General features: G+C 53.3%; 1 protein-coding gene across 8 annotated transcripts in view; it reads left to right on the top strand.

Annotated features, from left to right (window-relative positions):
* The window catches only part of FBLN2 (fibulin 2), a 92,586-nt gene that overhangs the window by 8,692 nt on the left and 62,308 nt on the right, over positions 1 to 21,586 (top strand). The gene's annotated exons all lie outside the window — the stretch shown is intronic.

Genomic DNA, 21,586 nt, shown 5'->3' with positions numbered 1-21,586 from the left:
TGGCAGGAAACACACACAGGAGACTTACGGGTGCTCACTGTGATGTCCTGTGCTGGCCGTGCATGCAATGAAGAAATGGCAAAGCTGGTCCAAGAATGGGAGGTGGGGTAGAACATCGGAGGAAGCAGGGGAGCAGACACTTTGGGTGGAGTAGTCACAGCAGGTACAAATGACCTGGAACAGGTGGAGATCAGGACCCCCATGCTCAAGGAGAGCCACTGGTAGGCCGGGTCTGGGGGCCACAGGAGGGCTTTCATTTTTATTCTTGGTGTGACACATTCAATTCAGGGAGGGGTGAGCTCTGAATGAGATTTAAAACTTTTTATTATTATTATTATTTTTTAACGTTTATTTGTTTTTGAGAGAGAGAGCATGGGGCAGGGGCAGAGAGAGAGGGAGACACAGAATCTGAAGCGGGCTCCAGGCTCTGAGCTGTCGGCACAGAGCACGACACGGGGCTCGAAATCACGAGTAGTGAGATCATGACCTGAGCTGAAGTCATACGCTTAACCGACTGAGCCACCCAGGTTACCCATATTGAGATTTTAAAGTTTCGCACCCCTGGGCTGTTGGGGGAAGACCACTGGGGCCTAGAGCTGGGCCTTATGGGGCAATGGCGAGTAGTGGAATTGTGGTCGTTCTCTGGGAGGGTTAGGAACCATGGCTGAGCATTGCTTTGAACAGCCAGGGAGAGGCTTATGAAGTCAAGGTTCCTGGTCAGTGGCTCCCTAGACATCACGCCAAGGATGTGTGCCCAAGGTTTTGGGGTGCTTGCAGTAGCCTCTGGTGTGGGGTGGCTTGGTGTCCCTCCCATGCTAACCCGAGGGCCCCAGGGGTGCACACAGGCAGTTCTGACATGCTTCAGTCAGGGCTGTCCCGAAGGACAGCCTAGAGGTCATGAGAACCAGAGAGGCACCTAGCTGAGTCTGGCAGTGGTCCGGGAGGGCTTCCTGGAGGAGGTGATACAGGCACTGTGATGTGAAGGTAAAAGGGTGAGAGAGAGACAAGGACGGGAGAAAACCCAGCGTGTCTTGGAGAAGGGCAGGTGGGAAGTACGGGTGTGCTCGTGGACTAGACTCCGACAATGGAGCACCTCACATCCTGGTCTGTGAACTGGAGCTGGGCAGCCTTGGGGCATTTCTTAGAAGAGGATGGACGTGGCCAAAGCATTAGACGGTCCCTCTGGCAGCCCAAGCACGAGGGTGGGACCGGAGAGGGTAAAATGGTAGGTGGAAGTCCTGTGAGAGTGACAGGGCAGGGAAACTGAGGCTCAGAGAGGGGCATGCCTGCCTGTAGTCACACGGCAAGTGGGGAGGAGGAACGGAGCGGGAGCCAGGTCTGTCCGCCTCTGGGTCCTGCTCCGGATGGGCTGCCCTTTCATTACAGGCACGGCTGGCACGCACTGCTCATTCTCCTGCTCCGGTCGGGTCCCTTCCCGGGGCCCCTGTCAGGTCAGGCCATGCGTCATTTTGCACCATTGTCCTCACGGTTATTGGAATTTGGAAACACTGCAAAAATGCCTCTGTCTTCTCATATATGGAGATTGTTGCAAAGAAAGTGCTGGTTTGGGGAAAGGTTATTTCCTTCCTTGAGGGTGGGGAGCCTAGCTTTTCTGGTGGGGGGGATGCTGCATTGTAGGCCAGAGTGACCCCACCCGGGTCACAGTGCTCGTGAGGAAGTGGGCCGCCTGCCCGCCCGGGGGCTGGGAGACTTGGCCAGGCCCAGAGGGTGGGGGGCAGGGGCAATGCACACCGTTGCTGCTGGGGTGGGATGGCCGCCTGCGGCCACCGGAGGCTTCTTGCCTTCAGGCAGACCCTGGCCTCCTGGGCCTTTAATCTCACCTCCTCGGGTTTCAGTTTCCTCATCCCGGCTCTGCTGTTTGATGCCCAGGAGTGGCCTGAAATGTGGGAAGAGGGCCTGACGTGTGGAGTGACGGTGGGGTGAGGGCTTTGCCAGGCCAGGGAAGCAAGGAGGGTGCTGGCACACGTCCCATGACCCTGGATAATGAGGGCCGTGTCTCCCAGCCTCAGCTTCTCCATCTGTGAAGTGGGCCTGGTAGTCGTGGCCTGCCTAGTAGCAGACTGCAGGACATGTGGAAAGCCCCAAGCACGACTGTTGGTAGGTACACAGTGCTTCTCTGATGCGTGCTAGCTAGGCTCTTTGAGTGCCATGACCCCATTCTCCTGTCTTGTGTCTCTATATTCTGATCACTGAGACGCCATGGTCTGCGTAGGGGCCAGCCCTTGGCCTTGTGGTCAGGACACATCAGTTATTATTATTTTTTTTAATGTTTATTTATTTTTCAGAGAGAGAGAGGGGGAGGGAGAGAATCCCAAGCAGGCTCCATGCTTTCAGCACAGAGCCCAACACAGGGTTTGAACTCATGAACCATGAGATCATGACCTGAGCCAAAATCGAGAGTCAGACACTTTGGGGCACCTGGGTGGCTCAGTCGGTTAAGCATCCGACTTCGGCTCAGGTCATGATCTCGAGGTCTGTGAGTTCAAGCCCTGCATCAGGCTCTGTGCTGACAGCTCAGGGCCTGGAACCTGCTTCGGATTCTGGGTCTCCCACTCTCTCTGTCCCTCCCCCACTCTCACTCTGTGGCTCTCTCTCTCTCTCAAAAATAAATAAACATTAAACAAAATTTTAAGAGTCAGACACTTAACCGACTGAGCCACTCAGGTGCCCCCAGGACACATCAGGCCTTGATGAGCCTCCCAGAGCTCTTTCCTCAGCCTGGGTCTCCCATCCTGGCCCTGAATTCCCAGCTGTGTCTTCGGTCCCTAAGTGAGCTCTAGGTGACGCAGAAAATTCTGTTCTTCTCCTGTCTCCTCACAATGAAAATACAACATTAAAAATACTGTGGTAGAGAACTCTCAGGACCCCTGAGAACACCTCCCCAGCCCCCAAAGAGTCTGTAGCCTGAGTCCTAGGGACCAGGGAAGGAGTCTGAGCAGGAGAGCACAGCCGGCTGGGAATGCATGGGACAGGCACAGTGGGACAGGATCTCAGAGGACCAGGGCAGCGCAAGGGGTCAAGGCATGGGTGGGCTTGACCTGTGCCAATTCCTCAAAGGCACAGACACACTGTACCTTCCTTGACCCCCTGCAGGCATGTGCGCATACACATGTGCGGGCGCGCGCGCGCGCGCGCGCACACACACACACACACACGCACACACGCACACACGGCCAGAGCTCTTCACTGTGGTTTCCGCGTCAGCCTTCCTGGTCCTCAGGAGCTGAGAGATTAGCTGTCCTCGTGGTGGTTTGGTGCTGGCTGAGCATCTCAGTGTCCCTTATCTGCTCCCCTGGCATGTCCTCAGAGCGGATTCCTTCAAATGTTGTCTGACCATCAGCACCCCAGGGTCTCTGGCTGCTGTTGTCTGATTACAGGGGCTGATGAAGGCAGGCCCCGTAGGGGGCCTTGTGTCCTTTCTTGGGGAAAAAGCCAGTGGGTATCGGCTTCCTCTTCTGATAAAGGGATAATTAGCATAATACTAGCACATTTTCTGCCATATCTCCCAACCTCCTGTGCCTTGATGTTATACATAGTATATTTTTATTCTTTACTTATTTTTAATTTTTTTAAAAAATGTTTATTTTTGAGAGAGAGAGACAGACAGAGTGTGAGCAGGGGAGGGGCAGAGAGAGAGGGAAACACAGGATCCAAAGCAGGCCCCAGGCTCTGAGCTGTCAGCACAGAGCCTGATGAAGGGGCTCAAGCCCATCAACTGTGAGATCATGGCCTGAGCTGAAGTCAGACGCTTAACTGACTGAGCCAGCCAGACGCCCCATAGTATCTTTTTAAAAATCCTTCCCCTGTTAAATTTATTTAAAAGGAGATCTTTTGTCACAACAGTAGACAAAAAAATCAGACTTGCCCTAAATCAGCAATACCCATGAAAATGTAGGTAACAGCCTCCGAGCAGGACTTCGGGTCCTATAGCTGCTTCTGTTCCCTGCCTCAGCCTGCGGCTGTGGGACCCGCCCTTTCTTGGTACAGAGGAAGGTTGGCAAGTGTCAGGGAGATGTTCTCTGTGAAAGAGAATGAGGAGGGGGATAATTACTGTCCCCAGGCCTCCGTGACCCCTGCTTTGTGCCTGAGATCTGACCTCACCCTGCACGGTCTTCTGTAGCCCCACTTGGACAGACCCCTCTAACTGGTCATGCCACACCTCCCGTCTGCTGGGGACCCCCCTCCCACTTTCTGGGCGCTTGTTGGCATGTTTCCTGCTGGGCAGGGCTGTGAGAGGAGGCTGCAGTCCCTCCAGCAGGGATGTCTTCTCTGAGACCAAGTCCCTGGTTCTCAGGCCGGGGGGGTGGGGAGCCTTCCCTGAGGCGTCGGGTGGCCCAGGGTCCATGCCAAGGGGGTAAGGGGCTGGGGCCTTAGGGCCAGGGCTCCAGCGCTGAGGAAAGAGGTTGATGGTACCTGGTGAGGTGAGGCTGGGCCCAGTCTTTGGGTGACGTGGGGAATTTAGGCCTGCCTAGGCAGCAAAGTGCCTCGCAGGCGGTGAAGTGCAGTGAGCGGATGCCATTAACGTTCCTTCTCATGGGTGATGCCAGTAACACGCACAGTAATGGCCGGTGAGCCCTTAGTTAGCCACGTGCCCTGGCGTGAGGGAAAGTCCTGCCCTACTCCCCTCACCCCTGCAACTTGTTTTCTTGAATGGAGTGGCTGACCTTACCCCCTGACGAGGGAGACAGACTAGTTTACTGGAGTGCTGGCCATGGAGAGGATATGGTGACGTCAGTTGCCTGTGCCTGAAATGCCCCACTGTGACCCCAAGGCAAGACATGCCTGACCCAGGTGTGCTCCCTTGGAATGGCTGTGGCTTCCTGTGCATGGGCTGGGAGCAGTGACCCTCCCTCGGTTCCAGACCTCGGGGGTCTCACGGGGGTGGTAGGGCCTGAGCCTAAGGCACGGTGGCCCCGCCACGCCCTGGGCTCTGTCCCTCAGGATGGTTTCCCCTGTTCCCGGCTTCCTAGGGGGCCTATGTGTTGTGGGGTGAGGGATTTCTCCTCCATGTGGAGTTTGCTTGAGGCCTCTCAGGAGGAGCAGAGGGCTCCGCTGCATCGTCAGGAAAGACTAGGGACCTACTGGCCCCAGAAGGCCGCAGCTAGGGACCCCGATGCCGCCAAGCCTGCCTGACACCCCAACTTCGTTTTGTCTCTGCTTTTCTCTGTGCGCCTGGTTGATTCTCTCCAATTGACTGAAACGTGCCTGCCCTCAGCTTGGAGGCCTCCTGGCTCACAGTCTCTTCCACCGGATGGTCCGTATGTTCCTTTAGTTCCCAGTTCAGAGTCCCGGGGAAGAGCCCTGATTGGCCTAGCTTGGGCGAAACTTCCACCCCTGGCCAATGGGCTGTGGCCAGCGGTGGGGTCGTGATATTGACATGGCTCTCTGGGCTGTCTCCAGACAGTCCCTGAGAACGGGCCCTGAGTGGAGCAGACTGCCAGTGCCAGAGGGGCCTATGGCAGGGACCAAGTTTACTAATTCCAGAAACAAACATCCTTGGAGTCATGTCAGCAGCAGACAACACGGTTGCTAGTCTGACTTTCTCATCATAAGTGTCAGGATTATTTTGATCGTAGGTGAGAGAAAGTATCACATAAACAAAAAAGTCATGGAATGGGGACACCTGGGTGGCTCAGTCAGTTAAGCGTCTGACTCTTGATTTCAGCTCAGGTCGTGATCTCACAGTTTATGAGATTGAGCTCCAGGTTGGGTTCCATGCTGACAGTGTGGGGCCTGCTTCTGATTTTCTCTCTTTCTCTCTCTCTCTGCCTCTCCCACGCTTATTATGCTCGCTGTCTCCCAAAATAAATAAACTTAAAAAAGAAAAGTCATGGAATGAAAAGTACAGGGTGTAGTTTCAGGCTTGGCTGTATCCAGGGGCTCTAAAGATGCCCTTAGGACTGTGTCTCCATCCTCCATGCTGTGTTATTCTCAGGCAGACTCAGCCATGTGGCAGTCAGGTGGCCTGGCAGCTCTGGGATCATGTGGTCCATGTAGCCCGAGAGAGGATGGCTCCCCAGAGGGAAATTGGGGTTCTCTTGCCAGGAGAAAAGGGTGGGAATCCCCACAGCATCACTGGATTGCTCTGTATAAATGGCCTACACTTTCTTTCCCCATTCCTATCTCACTTGAGGGGCCCATCTGGGCTAGACCTTCATTAAATAGGGAGTTGAGAGAGGAGGTGGGGGCTGTGGGGTCTTGGCCTCCAACCCAACCACACTTACCCCGTGGTGAGGATGTGGGCAGAGTCCGTTACTCTCCGAGGGTTTGGTCTAACCCTCTTGTTCACATCCTTCTGGTCTGTGAACCCTGTGAAGATTCAGGCACTCCACGTACAGAGTGCAGGGGGGTCAAAAGAAGCATCTGTGAACTCTGAGGAAAGCTTTCTCAGAGGAGGGGATGGTGAGGGGATGGGATGAATAGGAGTTTGCTAAGAGGAAGAAGGATGTGCCTGGCAGAGGGAACCGAGGAAACGGGCAGATTTGAGGAGGTGTGACAGATTTAGAGTAGCTGGGAACAGTAATTTTTAAAAATATTGAGCATGTATTGAGTGCCTGTTGTTTGCCAGGCACAGTGCTAGGGTCTCTACATCATCTCCTTGAGTCCCTTCCCTACCCCCCATCCCCCACTGCCCATGTTGCTGAGAGGCTGCTTTATTGGGCCCATGTGCAGATGGCTTCTCAGAGGGTCACACACTGGAGTGGCCCAGCAGCCTGGGCGAGTCCAGAGCTCGGTCCTGCTTGCTGTCTGTCTGTGCTGTGGTGGGGCGGCTGATGGCACCAGGGGCCCAACGGTTATGCCACAGCCTGGGCCAGAACCCACCATTTGCTGCACACTGCCGCCCCACTGGCAGCCCTGAGAAGTTCCTGAATTTCAGGCCCGTGAGAATAAATAGGGGCGCTGGGCACAGCAAAGGCCGGAGGGAGTCACAGAGTTTCCCCGGCTGGTGCCTCCTTCGAGATGCCGCGGCAGCCAGGGGAGCCTGGGGCTGCTGTGGGCCGGCCCTGCCTGCTTGTCTCCATCATCTCCTCCTCCTGTCTGTCTGTGTCTTGTCTGTGTGTCTGCTTGGCTTTTGCTCTTGCTGCTCTCTGTCTGCCTTTCTGTCTCGTCTCTTTCTGCCTGTCCCTTTACACTCCACCCCTGCCTTTCATGGAGTCATGAGGCTCAAAGAGCACACATGAAAAAAGGGCTTCTGTATAAAGGGTGGGTGCGCACCTGCGGTTATGGTGTGGGGCTCCCAGCTTGGGCCGTGACTCTCCAGGTGACCTCAGGCAAGTTTTTGCCAATTTCAAAAACCCTTCTTGGTGGGGGGAGCGCCTGGGTGGCTCAATGAGTTGAGTGTCTGACTTTGGCTCAGGTCATGATCTCACGGTCTGTGAGTTCGAGCCCCCCGTCGGGCTCTGTGCTGACAGCTCAGAGCCTGCAGCCTGCTTCATATTCTGTGTCTCCCTCTCTCTCTGCCCCTCCCTGACTCATCCACTCCTTCTCTCCCTCTCTCTCTCTCTCTAAAATAAATAAACACTAAAAAAAAACAAAAGACCCTTCTGGGATGAGTGTTGGTAACACTCACGTTTATAAGTCATCCTGTGTCTTCTGTCAGTCCTTTTCTGGGGCCATACACACTAATTAATTAATCTACCCACCCACCCAAAACATTTTGAGCACCTGTTGTGGCCTAGACCCTGGGTCAAGGCTGAACAGGAGGGCAGGATTCCTGCCTCAGAATCACAGTCCAATTGGGGAGACCAGCAGGTGGACATGTCAGTGTAAGATGTCAGCTCCTAAGTAGGGGTAAGGAAACTTCCAGTCTTGGCATTCCATCTGGTTAGGTGGGGGATAGGATCTCTGAAATGTGGTTGGTGGCAGAATGAGCCTGTCCAGGACAGCGTGTGGTGATGTCAGCAGGGCTGTCTACACTGGGGCTAGAGAAGTGATGTAGGACCGGATGGGCTCTGTTGGAGCTCTGAACAAGGTGGGGGGCCAGGGATGTGGCAGGGAGCAGGAAGCAAGTCCCTGGGGTGTTGAATAGACAGTGTGGTCTGGGCCAAGGGGAGGGGGCAAAGGTAAGGAGAAGGGAATGGTCAGGAGCCTTGGGGAGCAGTGACCCACTGCCTGGGGCTGGAGAAGGGGAGGATGGCCCAGCACGTGTGTGGAGTGTGTGTGTGTGTGTGTGTGTGTGTGTGTGTGTGTGTGCATACGTACACATGCACACATCCTCGTGTGTTCTCTCCCACTGGCCTGCCACAGTGCCTAAAATCCCACCTCTGTGTTCCTTTGGGAAAAGCATTAAATTCCCCCAAGGCCAGTTTATTTTCTGGGGGGGGGGGGGATGGGTGAATCCATTTCCATAGGAGCCTGGAGGTGGTCCTTTTTACCAGAAGGAGCTGACTAGTCTCAGAGCTTTTAATCGCAAAATGTCAAATTTTATTGAATTTTTTTCCCCAGCATCTAGTGAGATGATCCTTTAGGATTTTTCTTTTATTGAACTGCATTGATTTTTTAATATTGAACTACCCTTGCATTCCTGAGGTAATGCTGTTTGGGCACAATATATTATTATCCCCATAATATGCTGCTGGATTCAATTTTCTGGTATTTTATTTAGGACTTGGCAGCTAGATTCATAAGTGAAACTGGCCTATACTTCTCTCTTCTTATAGTATCCACGTCTGGTTTTGGTATCAGGATTTTCCTAGTCTTACAAAATGAGAGAAGGCCACCCCTTTTCTTTTTCTAGGCCCTGGAACAATTTTATTTTAATAGGATGGAAATTATTGTCGGCTCTGACTATGCCATGCCTAGGGCTAGACTCTGCACATAATTCTTTATTTTAGCACACAGCACCCTGTAGGGAGAGCATGATGCTTCTCATTTAACAGATGGGGAAAATGAGGCTCAGCTTCTGGTCTGTGGTCACACAGTGGGAATCTGCTCAGCTAGGCTGTGAATGTAGGCCAATGCGACGCTGGGGCCTATGCTTCCGAGCTATTCACCGTGGCCAAGAATTGTCTGAGATGCTGGCCTATAGGAGAGCCTTTGGCCTTGTTCTAGGGTTTTCTGGGGGGTCTGGGAAGAGCACTGATTGAGCATCAGGAGAACTTACCTGTCTGCTGCCCGACCACCTGTGTACTCACCTACCATTCATGCCTCCACTTGTCCACTGATCCATTGCCTGCCTGGTCATCGAGTCGTGCCTCAGCCATTCATTCCCACGCTGATACACCCACCCATTAACCCACCTTCCCCTCCATCTGTCCTCTGTGTGCCATTCATTCACCCACCCATGAATCTATGATCTGTCCACCATCGGTCTGTTCACCCATCCATCTCTTCATCAACTCTCTATCTACGTACCATTTCACGTACCCATCCACTAATCCACCTTCTCATCCATCCATCTTCCACCTGCTACCCACTCATCAGCCACTCACCACCCACCCACCCATCCACCCATCCACCCACCCATCCACCCACCCATCCACCCATCTACCCACCCATCCACCCATCCATCCACCTATCCACCCACACATCTGTCCGTCCATCCATCCATCCATCCATCCATCCATCCATCCATCCATCCATCCACCTACCCACCCAGCCATCCCCTTGTCCATCTATCTACAAGGCTTAGCCTTAAAGTAGGAGCTGGGATTTTAGTCTTCAGAGATTCATAACAGAGGGCACCCTGGTCTGGGACAGCGATATAAGCAAAGATGAGGGGTTGGGAACCAGAGTTTCCAGTTTATCAAGAATTGGGTGAATGGAAGACAGCAGAGGGAAATGGGCTTGGAAGACAGGTGGGGCTAGATGGTGATGGACTTTGAATGCCACCCTTAGGGGTTTTCACTTTATTCCTGGGCCAGGGGTCTTCAACCAGGGGTCTGTGAGACGCCTAAAATGATACACAGAAGTTTTTGGTATTTGCCCGTTTTTCTGTTAAGACTCTCAATTGCAAGCGACAGAAAACCTGGTCCCGGTTAGCTTAACACGCTGGGTTCCTGTCAGTTTTTCAATTAGGCGTGGCTGGGTCCAGGTTCTCGACAGCTATCACTGTTTCTGTTTTCCCCACCTCTTGGGTTTTTCTTGTTTGGGTGTTGGTGCCATCCTCCACCTGAGGATGAGATGGCTTCAGGGATCCTGGACATTAAATCACTTCATGTCCAGTCCAGTGGGAAAGAGAGAGACTCCTTGCCCCAAATCTCACCTGTATTGCATCTCTTGGGCTCGTGCTGGCCTGGTGTCCGGGTCTGAATTCTGCATGTCGTGACAGGAATAGGAAACCCTGATAGTGGGGGCCGGGGTGGGGAGTGTGGATGCCAGAATGAAGCCCCCAGGCTGCTCTTGGAAGGCAGGTAAACATACAATGGGATGGTCAGAAACCACCCCCTGTCCACTACCAAGCTTTGCTCACATTTTCCCTTTCATTGGTGGAGGGTGGTGTATTATGCATAGCTTTTCCTGGGTTCTCCAAGGGAACCATTCAGGATGTTGAGCAGGGGTGTGAGGAGATCTGACGAAAAGCCTCCTGAGGGTGGGACAGGGCGGGCTGGGTGGAAGATGCCTGGATCTCCCGGAGAGAGGGAGAGGTCAAGGGTGTGACACTGCCCATCCGTCTGGGGCCGGGTGGAGGGCGTAGGACGCCAGGTGGGGAGAGCAGTGAGCTCAGCGTGGCTGTGGGCAGGCCCATTTCTCATCGCTCCTCTCTGGGAGCATTTCCTCTTTTCCAGAGTTGTGACTTGTGGGGAAGGAAAATAGCAGCTCCCTCCCGGTGCCAAAAGCAACATTTTCTTTCCTCAAAGGTTGATTATAAGTCACGGACATTCATCTTTGTAATTTTTCACCTGCTTATGTTGGTAATGAGATTAGTGATTATATACACAGGGTCAGCTCTCGCTCAGCCTATAAGGAGCTTTTTATTCATTTCCTTTTTTTTTCTTTCTTTCTTTTTTTTTTTTTTAAAGGGAGGAGAGGGTAGGGAGGGGAAACTACCCTGGCTGTTCTATTTGAAGGATGATTTTTCACAGTGTTTTCATGAGCTCACCCCTTTGGCCATCCCCAAGGGCCAGTGAGCATGTGAGGACACAAGGCTCCCTGCCCCTCTCTATGGCCCCCCCCAGGGCCCTGATGTTCCTCAGCACTCTGCACCCAGCTCCGAAATGCGGTGTCCCCCTGCACACTGTCCCCAGCTCCTCCCGCCTCCTCGGGGATTTCAGGCCACTGACCTGTGCCTTCAGCCTTGCCTGGCTCTTGGCCGGCACACTCCCGCTGAGGCTGTCCCAGACCCCCACCTCCCGGACAAACCCTTGGCCCTGTAACCCTTCTCCTCACGGCCAGCCCTGTCTTCTTGCAAAGGACGCCAGCAATTATAAAGACTTTCGCCCACAAGGAAATGAAGGAAAATAAGACTGCAAAGACAGAAGCCAAACGTGATCACTTTTCTTTTGGTAATTTGTGACTGTTTTTCACACCCCCCCCCCCTTCCCATGTCTCTGCCAACACCCTCTCTCGCTCTTGTTTTCTTTTCCTGGGCTACTATAATTGGCCCTTTTTTCTTTTCTTTAAAAAAACTCTTTCATTGTGAAAAAGCACACATACAAAGAAAGTACATAAAAGTCAGCGTACCTTTGAACAAGCCCTCGTGTAACCACTACCTGGGTGAATCAGGAGGACCCCCGCCCACCCCCAGGAGCTCCTCTGGCCCTTCCCTGTCTCCCTCCCCTAACCAGGTACCCCCCACCAGACTTTTATGGTGACTATTCTAGCTTGGCTTTTCAGTTCTGCCTCCTATATTTGCATTCCCTGTATGATGTTCAGATTTTACCTGGTTTTGGACCTTATAGACTGGAATCTTCCTCAGGCTCCTTGAAAAGGATGTCTGCAGTTCCCTCTTGAACTCTCAGTGTGCTGGACGCAGTGCTGGTCCCACCACCCTGTTGGAACAGTGTCTGCTAAATGCACTAGATGCTTCGCTGAGTTCTCTGGGGGGCACTGCACCTGGGGGACTGGTGGACCTCCTCTTCAGAGCTTCTCTCTTTTTTCAGTTTCACATCGCTTCCTCCACCTTTTCTCCTCTTGCTGCTCACCTTGCCATATCCTGCTCTCTTCTTTGTTCCTTGCATATCAGCCACAGTGTGTCAGGCTGGTTCCTGCCTCAAGGCCTTTGCACATACTGTTACCTCTGCTGAGATGCCATTTCCCAGATCTTTGCACGGCCACCACATTTTTGCCAGGCAAGTCTCAGCTGAGATGTCGCCTCTTACATGTGGTTACTCTGACCACTCTTGCCAAAGAAGGGTCCCAGTCCCTGTTCTAAACAATGCCCGTATTATCTTCTTATTTATTTGTTCCTTGTCTTTTCCCTCCACCAGGACATTGGCCCCATTTGCTGGTTTTGTTTTCTGCCACATCCCAGTACCTATAATAGGAGCTGGGAGGTAGCAAGTGTGTGATAAATATCTACAAGCTAAAGGACTCTGGCTGTATTCCCTTAGCTGGACAGACCTGGGTTCAAACCCCCATGCCACCTTTTACTGGTGATCTGACCTTCCCTGGAAACTCTGGGGCCAGGGTTTGGCATTGTGTTGGCACTGAGGAAGTGATCGTTGAATATGAACCTAGCCAGCAGCTAAAATCCCCGCTAATATTTTGTGCCAAGAACAAGTTTATTTTTCTTGATGAACTAGATGACTTCCTCTGATCAGACAAGGAGCATTGGATAATCCTTTGATTTCCCTTCTGGCCTTGGCTGCCAGGAAGCTTACTATCAAGGGGAGGTCTCAGGAACAGCCCTGGTTTCCTGTTGGGCCTTCAGTGCAGTCCTTCTTTCTTTGCCTTTCTGTGCTCTCTAATAACTCACTTCTGGCCCCACAGTGCATGCGTTTTTGCTTCTTACTGTAGTAAAATACACATACCATAAAATGGACCATCTTAGCCATTTTTAACTGTGCAGTTTGGTGGCATTAAGTACATTCACACTGCTGTGCAAACATCACATCTCCTGGACTTGTGTCTCTCAAACTGAAACTCTGTCCCCGTTGGACAGTTCCCCACCTCCCCCAACCCCAGCTCCTGACAGCCACCATTCTACTTTAAATCTCTATGAGCTTGATGACACCAGGGACCTCATATAAGTGGGATCATACAGTATTTGTCCCGTCATGCCTGCTTATTTCACTTAGTGCAATGTTCATCCGTGTTGTGACTTGTGTCAGAACTTCCTTTTTAAGGCCAAGTAGTATTCCATTGTATATAGAGACTATATTTTATTTATCCACTCATCGGTTGACGGACACCTGGGCTGCTTCTCCCGTTCGGCTGTTATGAATAATTCTGCAATGAACGTTGGTATGCAAATGCTGTTTCAGTACATTATTTCTCACCTTTCTGAGCTTGGGGTGATCTCAGACTGAATTATAAATTAAAGGTAGGTGTTGGGACACTTTGTAGGACTGTACTATTTTATCTGCCTCTGCCTGGTGTGTGTGTGTGTGTGTGTGTGTGTGTGTGTGTGTGTGTGTGTGATGCTGTGGCCATTGCTGGTGCCCTGTCTGGTCCCTGTCACCTGGGGGCACACTCATCCCCCAGCTGCCCCAGGTGTTGGCTGCTAGTGGCTCCCACCTGCATCCTTCTCCAGATCCTCGTCCTTGGCCCACAGGTCTTGCCTCCCACTGCATGCCTGGCAAGTTATCCTTCCCCCTTCACCCCACTGTGGCCCTTGGCCAGTCACTGTCTGAGGTCCCTGAATGGGATGAGCCCTGGGGTGCCAGTCGCACTACAAGGCTCCCCAGGGATCAGGCTGGTGCCGGACTCCAGCCAGTAGCACATCTGTGCCCAGTGTTGTCCCCTCTGTCCCTTCCCTTTCTTCCAAGAGTCGTCCCCCACTAAGTCACATGCATGAGAACCCATGTCAGGCTCTGCTTCTGGGGGTCTCCGTGAAAGACAGTTTGTAACTCCCACATTCCTCGCCATGGTTGTGTATCTTGTACGACTGGGATGCTGTCGGAATCTGCTAGGATTGACATACTGTGGCCTCCTACGCCACCTGGACAGTAGGGGGATCCTTGCAAGGGGCAAAATCCCCACTGTCTACCACTTAGAGAAGAGGTGGGTCCTAACCCAGGAGACCAGGACTTTCAGGAGGTGACCCCGGGCAGGAGGGAGCAGGAATTCCCACCTCCTCTGGGCCTCTGTCCTTTGGGTGTGGACAAGAGAAGCCCGAGGCCCAGGAGGGTCCGAGGGGATAGAGAGGAACCAGGGAGTCCAATGATGCCAACGGGGAATGACTGTGGACCTGCCGTGGACCAGAGACACCCTGCTGTCAGGTCCTACCTTCTGGTTTTCCTGGAGAAGTTGGGGGTCTAGCTTCAGTGCAAAGTCTTCTTTTTTTTTTTTTTTTTTTAATGTTTATTTATTTTGAGAGAGACAGACAGACAGACAGAGAATCCCAAGCAGGCTCCACGCTCAGTGTAGAGCCCGACGTGGGGCTCAATCTCATGACTGTGAGATCGCGACCTGAGCTGAAACCAAGAGTCAGATGCTCAACCAACTGAGCCACCCAGGTTCCCCCAAAGTGTTCTGGTTTTAAATGTTATCATTAAGTTCATTATACATTAATGACACTGAAATGCTATAACATCAGCAACTAATTTCAAAAGCACACACGGGCCCCCGAACGTGGACGGTGAGCAGACAGCTGGTTTGTGACCCTCTCTGGCTGGACTTGTGGGGGGCGGGGCGGGGGGGGCACAGGGGGCAGCTGTGTGGGCCGGGCTTCTGGAAGGAGCAGGGCCAGGTGGTCCTGATGACTCACATGTTTGTAACTGGTGAGTCTACAAGTGTCTTGTGTGTTTATTTCCCTTCTGTCATCCCCAGGTGCTTGAAAGTCCCATTGTTTTCATATAGCTGTCTCTTGTGTAAAAAGAGAGAACCCCCTGTAAATATTTAAAAAGTTTTGAAGCCATACCAGCACCAACCTGGGCTTTTCTTTCTGTCTGGGGTTTCCTGGTAAAAATGTGGGATGCCCAGTTAAATTGGAATTTCAGATAGACGATGATTAAGATAGACAGGACATACTTGTGCTAAACAATTATGCGTTGCTTATCTGAAGTTCCACTGTGACTGCATGTCTCATGCTTTTATTTGCTGGCTTTGGCAAGCCTGCTCTTGTCGAGATCAGAAGGATCAGAGAACGGGCGAAAGGAAGCATTTCCTTATCTTGTGATTTGACGCTGTATAGAGCCAGACCCCGCTTTTGATAACGGCCCTGGCGATGAATCGGTGTCTCCCAGGGCCATCTGGGGGACACCAGGGTGGCCTGGCCGGCCCAGACCATTCTCATCTGGGCCTGCTGTGGATGGGAGCTGTAGGAGGTGCTGCAGAGATGTGTGTTTGAGTTTGGGAGCAGCAGCAGTGAGGGCAGCAGAGAGAGGAGCTTGCAGACAGAGCGAGGGAGGGTAGCTGAGGTTTGACGAGCACCCAGGGCACCTTTGACTCCGCTGTGCCAAGGACTTCCCTTCCTGATGCTGCCAGCCCCTGGAACCCTGCGAGGGGTGGTGAGAGAGCAGGCATGTCTCCACACAGTGCGCTTAGCCACCTATCTTGGGGGATGCTCCCTGGGAAGGGATCCTTCCTGAGTGTGCACCCACCCCCACCCGTGAGAACCTGACCCAGGCTATATCAGAATGCCCACTGGCCCCCCCCACCCACAGCAGGTGTCTGATCAACAAAGACGGAAGCTGTGGCAGCCCAGACCGTGACTGCGACCCCCACCCCCCACCCCCTGCTGGTCCTGCCTGGAGGCCGCTCTGGGATCTCCAGTTCAGGGAGTCAAAGAGTCACCCCCCTCCCCGCCCCCCCCCCCACCCCGAGCGGGACACACTCCTGGATGTGAGTGTCAGTGGCTTCCTGGCCTTCAGTCCCCCCTACACACCCACTGTGGCTCTTCGTTGTAGAGAGTGGCAAACGGAAACAGAAGAGACCCGTAAGGACACCAGACACCCCTCACCTAGATCTCACGGTTGTGAACATTTTGCCATTTTGCTTTTGACCTTTGTTCATGCTGAAATATATTAGGGCATATTACAGACACAATGACCAAATTAAGTATTAATAAAAAAGGTGAAGTATTCATCTTTTTTTTTTTTTAATGTTTATTTATTTTTGAGACAGAGAGAGACAAAGCATGAACAGGGGAGGGTCAGAGAGAGGGAGACACAGAATCCGAAACAGGCTCCAGGCTCTGAGCTGTCAGCACAGAGCCCGACGCGAGGCTCGAACCCATGGACCGTGAAATCATGACCTGGGCCAAAGCCGGCCGCTTAACCGACTGAGCCACCCAGGCACCCCGAAGTATTCATCTTTAAAAAATGCCAGTGTGTGCCAGCCATCACACCTCACAGAATGATGGGCTGCTCCTTACTTTGTCCTTGCAACCCCTCAAGTAGCTGAAATGTCTTTCTCATGTGGTTAGTTCACACCTGGGGCCGGTCAGGACCCCACACAAATTGGGCTGCTCTATCTCAGGTCTGTTTCCTCTCTCTGCTTTTCCTATGTGCTGAACAGGTGGGGGACATTTGTCCCATGGGGTGTCCCCCTCTGGATCATCTGCTTTTCATTGCTTAGATCCCAGTGGTTCTGGTTACCTGTCCCTGCATCACCAGCGACCCCGACCCTTGGCGGAGGAAAGCAACAACAACAGCAGCATGGAATTTGCTCAGGAATTCAGGCTGCCTTGGTCCTTTATTCAGCTCCACATGGCATCAGTTGGGGACATCAGTGGTGTTCACCTGGCCTCTGGGCTGATGGGGGGCATCCAGAGTGGACTCACACGCCCAGTGCTGTGACGAGGAGGGATGGATCTTGGGCTCATGTGGTCTCGCTGGCAGGGTGGTCACACCTCTTCCCTGGTGGCCCAGGGCCCTCAGAGACCCAGGTGGAAGCTGCCGGGCCTCATCCAGGCGGCCCTGCATCCCCACTGCCATTCCCCTATGGGAGGACTTGGGGTTCTGAGTCTCACTGGTGTTCCTAGGCCCATCCCTCAACCAGTCACAGTGAAGAGGGGATAAGCTTTGTGGATTTGGCTGAGTGTGGTCATGGGACCGTGCCCCACCCTGGAGCTGGGTGCAGGAAGGACCCCCCCACTGAACCCTCCCTGAGGCTGGTGGGGTTCCTGCTTGTAGAGGGGGCCCAGTTAGGACGTGGGATTCTTTTTGTTTATTCAGCTAGACCTCAGGCACTAATAGTTAAGTTAATTATACTCCTCAATAATAACACACTATTATTTTGGTCTCTGCAGGGTCCTGCTTTTATTTTATTGGTTGGTTTATTCCCATTATCTTTGCTCCCCACGCCATTCCATTTCCCCACTATGGCAGACATCCAGTTCTGCTCAGTGCGTTTCTGTTTGCCTGAGTTTTGCAAATGGTGTATTTTACCTTGGGCGGGTGTATTTTTACTCCGCATGAACGGTGTCGGGCTGGCTTGTGCTTTTTCTTACCTTTTCCATTTAGTGTTCTGTTTTTAAGGTCCATCCTTGTTGCTCTGTGCACACCAAATCATTGACTTAGAGTTCTGTAGGGTCTTTGTGGGTGTGTGTCTGTCAGGGTCCTAGCCGGAAACGGGGTGGGGGTGGGGCTCACACGGTTTACCAGAGGAGTGGTTAATGAGGAGACCTAGAACAGAAGTGTGGGCAGGGTTGGGGCAGTTCTTGGAGTCATGGCTGTGGGTGGGGAGTCCTTGGAGCCCTGGGCCTGCAGGGGTAGGGGAGAGGCAGCTCTCAGAACCCAGCAGGGTCACCCAACTGGAGTTGTGACCAAACCCCTGCCCTGGAGGGAAGAAGGGAGGGAGATGGGGAATAGATTCCCCACTCTCTCTCTCCTTCCCTCTGGCTGCTGTTGAAGGATGCAGGAACCTCCAGTCTGAAGAGGTCAGCCTTCCAGGTGCAGAGCAGGGTGGATAAGGGTAGGGGAGTGGATCTAGGGACAGGTAACTGGCACAGTGGCCCGCACCTGCTGTGGTATCCCCACCGACCACGGGATGAATACCCGGTGACGACCGTGGGCCTGTGGACCTGCTGCAGATTTCTTTGGATAGTTTGCTGGCGGCAGAACTCTGCAAGCCCGCAGTGCGTGCCCATTTGGGCCTGATGGCATGTAGGTCACTCTCCAGGGTGTCTGCTCCAGTGGTCACTTAGGCCAACTAGCATTATAATAATAACAATTTTCTTGTTACTAATGTGCAAACACTTGCCAGCTTTGCCAGTCTGATCTGTGAGAGTTTTGCTTTGCATTTCCCTGGCCCTTAATAAGTTCCCACCTTGGGAGTGTGTGACCCAGCCTGCAGGCACTGGGCAGCCTGGCTCTAGGCTCTTTGTTTGTGACCACAGTCTGGCTGCTGGGGCTCCCCCCTGCAGGGAGGTCAGGCTCCCTTTCTCAGCCCCTCCTCTTGTGGCTCTTCTTTTTAGATTGGAGGGAGGGGGTGTCGGCAGAAGCCAGACATTAAGGGGGCCACTTGCTGTGGGGGCCGTGGGAAAACAGCAGCTGGAGTCTCCAGGAGGGAAATGTTTGAATCTGAGAACCAGCAATGTGGAGATTGTGGTCTCCTACTTCTCACCTGTGTGTTTCCAGCCCTGCTTGCCTATCTCCAGGGACAGGGAGCTCACCCCTTCCCCTAGCAGCTTGGTCCATCCTTGAACGGAGGAAAGCTTTTCACCTGTGGACCCTTCTCAAAGGTGGGCACGCAACCTTCAGATGGCACCAGGAGGCTCTGAGCAGCGTGTAGAGGGCCCCAGGCTTGCATTCTCTCAGCTGGAGATCATAGAATGACCGTGAGGTTTCCAGTTTAGGGGCAGACCTTGGGGGACCTTGAATTCAAGCACACCCCACCACATGTATGTGAGTGATGAGGCCATGGAGACTATAGGAGCCCATTCCCTGTGTGACATCTGAGGGTGGCCAGGGCTTGGTGGTTTTCAGGAAGAGTCAGAAACCTGGATTTCCTTCCCCCCCCCCCCCCCCCCGTCCCTTCCCTCCCCGCCCCTTCCCTTCCCACCTGAATTTTCACATGAACATTTCTAATTTGTAAATGCTGGTAACTAATTTAAAACCGAAAACCCACTGTGTGGGACAAACAAAACACACTTTCGGCTAACCAGCACCTGTGGGCCCCCTGCTGTGACCTAAGGTGTGATGGAGCCTCTTCACTATATACAAATGGCTCAGAGAGGGTGAGGGCCTTGCTCAGGGTTGCACAGCAAATAACACAAAGCCAGGGCCTGATGTTCTTTATGGTTCCCCTGGGCCTGGGGTGGGAGTGATGGGCGAACCCAAGATCTGCAATCACCTAGGTGTGGGCAGAATGTGACGCTTGGGGGGATCAAGGGCCAGGGCACCCAGGGGGCCGAGAGGAACTAGGGGACCAACTCGTGGGAGAAAGTGAGGTGGGGTGGGTGGAGTGTGGCAGGGCTGGCTGGGACCAAAGTTCCTCTGGGAGAAGGTCTGGGAGAAGGCTGCCAGCCGGTGGTGGGAATGTTTGCCCCTGGGGGATGTGTTGTTTGTGTGATTGGGGTAGAGGTGGGAAGAGGGTTTTGGTCTTGGTCTGCGAAGATTTCCTTCCTTAAATGACACTGTTGACAGTGGACTCAAGGGCCGCTTTGGGGCCTTTGTGCCCCACCATCTCCAGGTAGAGGGCCATCCCCCTGGTCAGTGGGGATCACAGGCCCCAGGTCTTCCCATGGCCCATTCCTAGTTGCACGTTATGGAGCCACCCGCCCTCTGAGATAGCTTCTCAGCTCGGGTCGGGGGTGGGGACGTCTGTCGGTGTCTTTGCCATCTTTTGGGCTTTCCTTGGGCTTCTCAAACTTGGCATGGCTCAAACTGGGCTGCAGTTGTCCCCACTGACCCCCCCACCCCCCACCAGGCCCTCCTTTGACAGCTTTCTCTGCCTCAGGAAGCCACAGCTCCATCCTTCCAGGGGCTCAGAACAAAACCTTGGCTCATCCCAGACTCCTCTCCCGTCACACCCCATCCAGTCCATCAGCAAATCTTGTCAGTTCTACCTTCTCAGTAATTCCCCTTTCCATCATCCTCTCCTGCTTCCCCTCCCTTGCCACCCTGGCTATCTCATGCCCTCTCCCTGGTCTCCCTGCTCCTGTCTAGCTCCCCCGTTCTCAACACAGCAGCCAGGTGAATTCCTTTAAGTAAAGAGTCCCATCACATGGTTCCAGACTCTAATCCAAGGCTTCCAGAAGCACTGCTTGATCTGACTGTTGTTCCCACACTCATCCTTGCTCATTTGCCGAGCTATGGTGGCCCTCTGCTGTTCCTCATCTCCCCCCTGCTGGTCCTGCCTCGGGCCCTTTGCGCTTGCTATTTGGCCAGCTGACATACAGATATGCCTTTACCTCCAGAGATATTCACATGGCCATCTCCTTTGATTCATGCCTCAGCTGAAATGGCACTTCCTTGGAGAAGCCTTGCCTGACCACCGCTATTAAAATAGGCTTTCCCACAGCCCAGTAACTTCCTGTCACATTTCCTTGCTTTCTGTCATTCATTTCTCCATTGTGCTTCTTACTGCCAGGCATTCAGTAATCTGCCAAATTGCTGTGGGTTTATTACCTGCCTCCCCACACCAGAGTGTCTGCACGGGCAGAACGGCCATGAAGCCGTCTTATGAAGCCATAACCCAGCACCAGTTCTGGTTGACTGGTCAGCAGAGGCAGACCTTCTTGTCCCGCCGTGCTGGGTGCTGCTGAGTTGCTGTCACTGTCCCCCTGACCCTTGAACTCCAGTCCCGCCCGCCCGCTCTGCCTGGGCGCAGCCAGGAGGCGGGCAGCATGAGGCTGCGTCTTCTAGAAACTGGTGGCTCTGCTCTCTGCTTCCTCTCTCCTCCTATCAGAAACTTCGATGAAGTTATTATTATATATTTTTAGGTTTGCAATGACAAACACTTAAAATACTAGAGATGTCACTTTATTGTGTATTTCTTCTCCTTCCTGTTTTTAGAAAGCCAGCCGGTTTTAGCAAAGTGACTGCAAACAATAGCTTAGGTCGCTTCGGTGGGTGGAGAAGGAGCCCATGTCTGGGAGTGAGGGCAGGGTCAGGGCGGTTCCCACCCGGATGGCAGATCTGCCCTTGCCGGAGCAGGGAAGCGTCGACAGAGCTTGGGGCCACAGCGTGTTGGGGTCAGCTGCTCTCAGGTCACACGGCTTCGCAGAGAAAGGGCTGAGTGGAGTTGGGGAGGGCGGGGAGCGTGACGGGCATATCCTAGGGCAGATGGGAGGTGAGGCTGGAGGTGGGGGAGGGCCAGGGAAATGAGGAGAAGAGGGCAGAGGGTAGAGAGCTGTTCTGGGAGCGAGTGGACAGGTCTTGTGGGGGTGGGTGGTATGAAGGACAGAATTTTCGGGGATAATTCTGGGAATGGTGGTGACATTTGCTGAGGCAGCTGAGGACATTGGCAGGAACCTCTCCTGTGGCTAAGCTTGTAGTCCAAGGAGGTCTGTTGGGGGGTGTTCCTGAGCCCTGGGGTCTGAGGGCTGCAGTCGGGGTGGGGTGGCTCGGCTGGCTGC

This window comes from Leopardus geoffroyi, chromosome A2, assembly GCF_018350155.1.
Source record: "Leopardus geoffroyi isolate Oge1 chromosome A2, O.geoffroyi_Oge1_pat1.0, whole genome shotgun sequence".
Classification (NCBI taxonomy): Eukaryota; Metazoa; Chordata; class Mammalia; order Carnivora; family Felidae; genus Leopardus; species Leopardus geoffroyi.
Note: the sequence above shows the minus strand (reverse complement) of the source record. Positions and strands in the feature narration are given on the sequence as shown.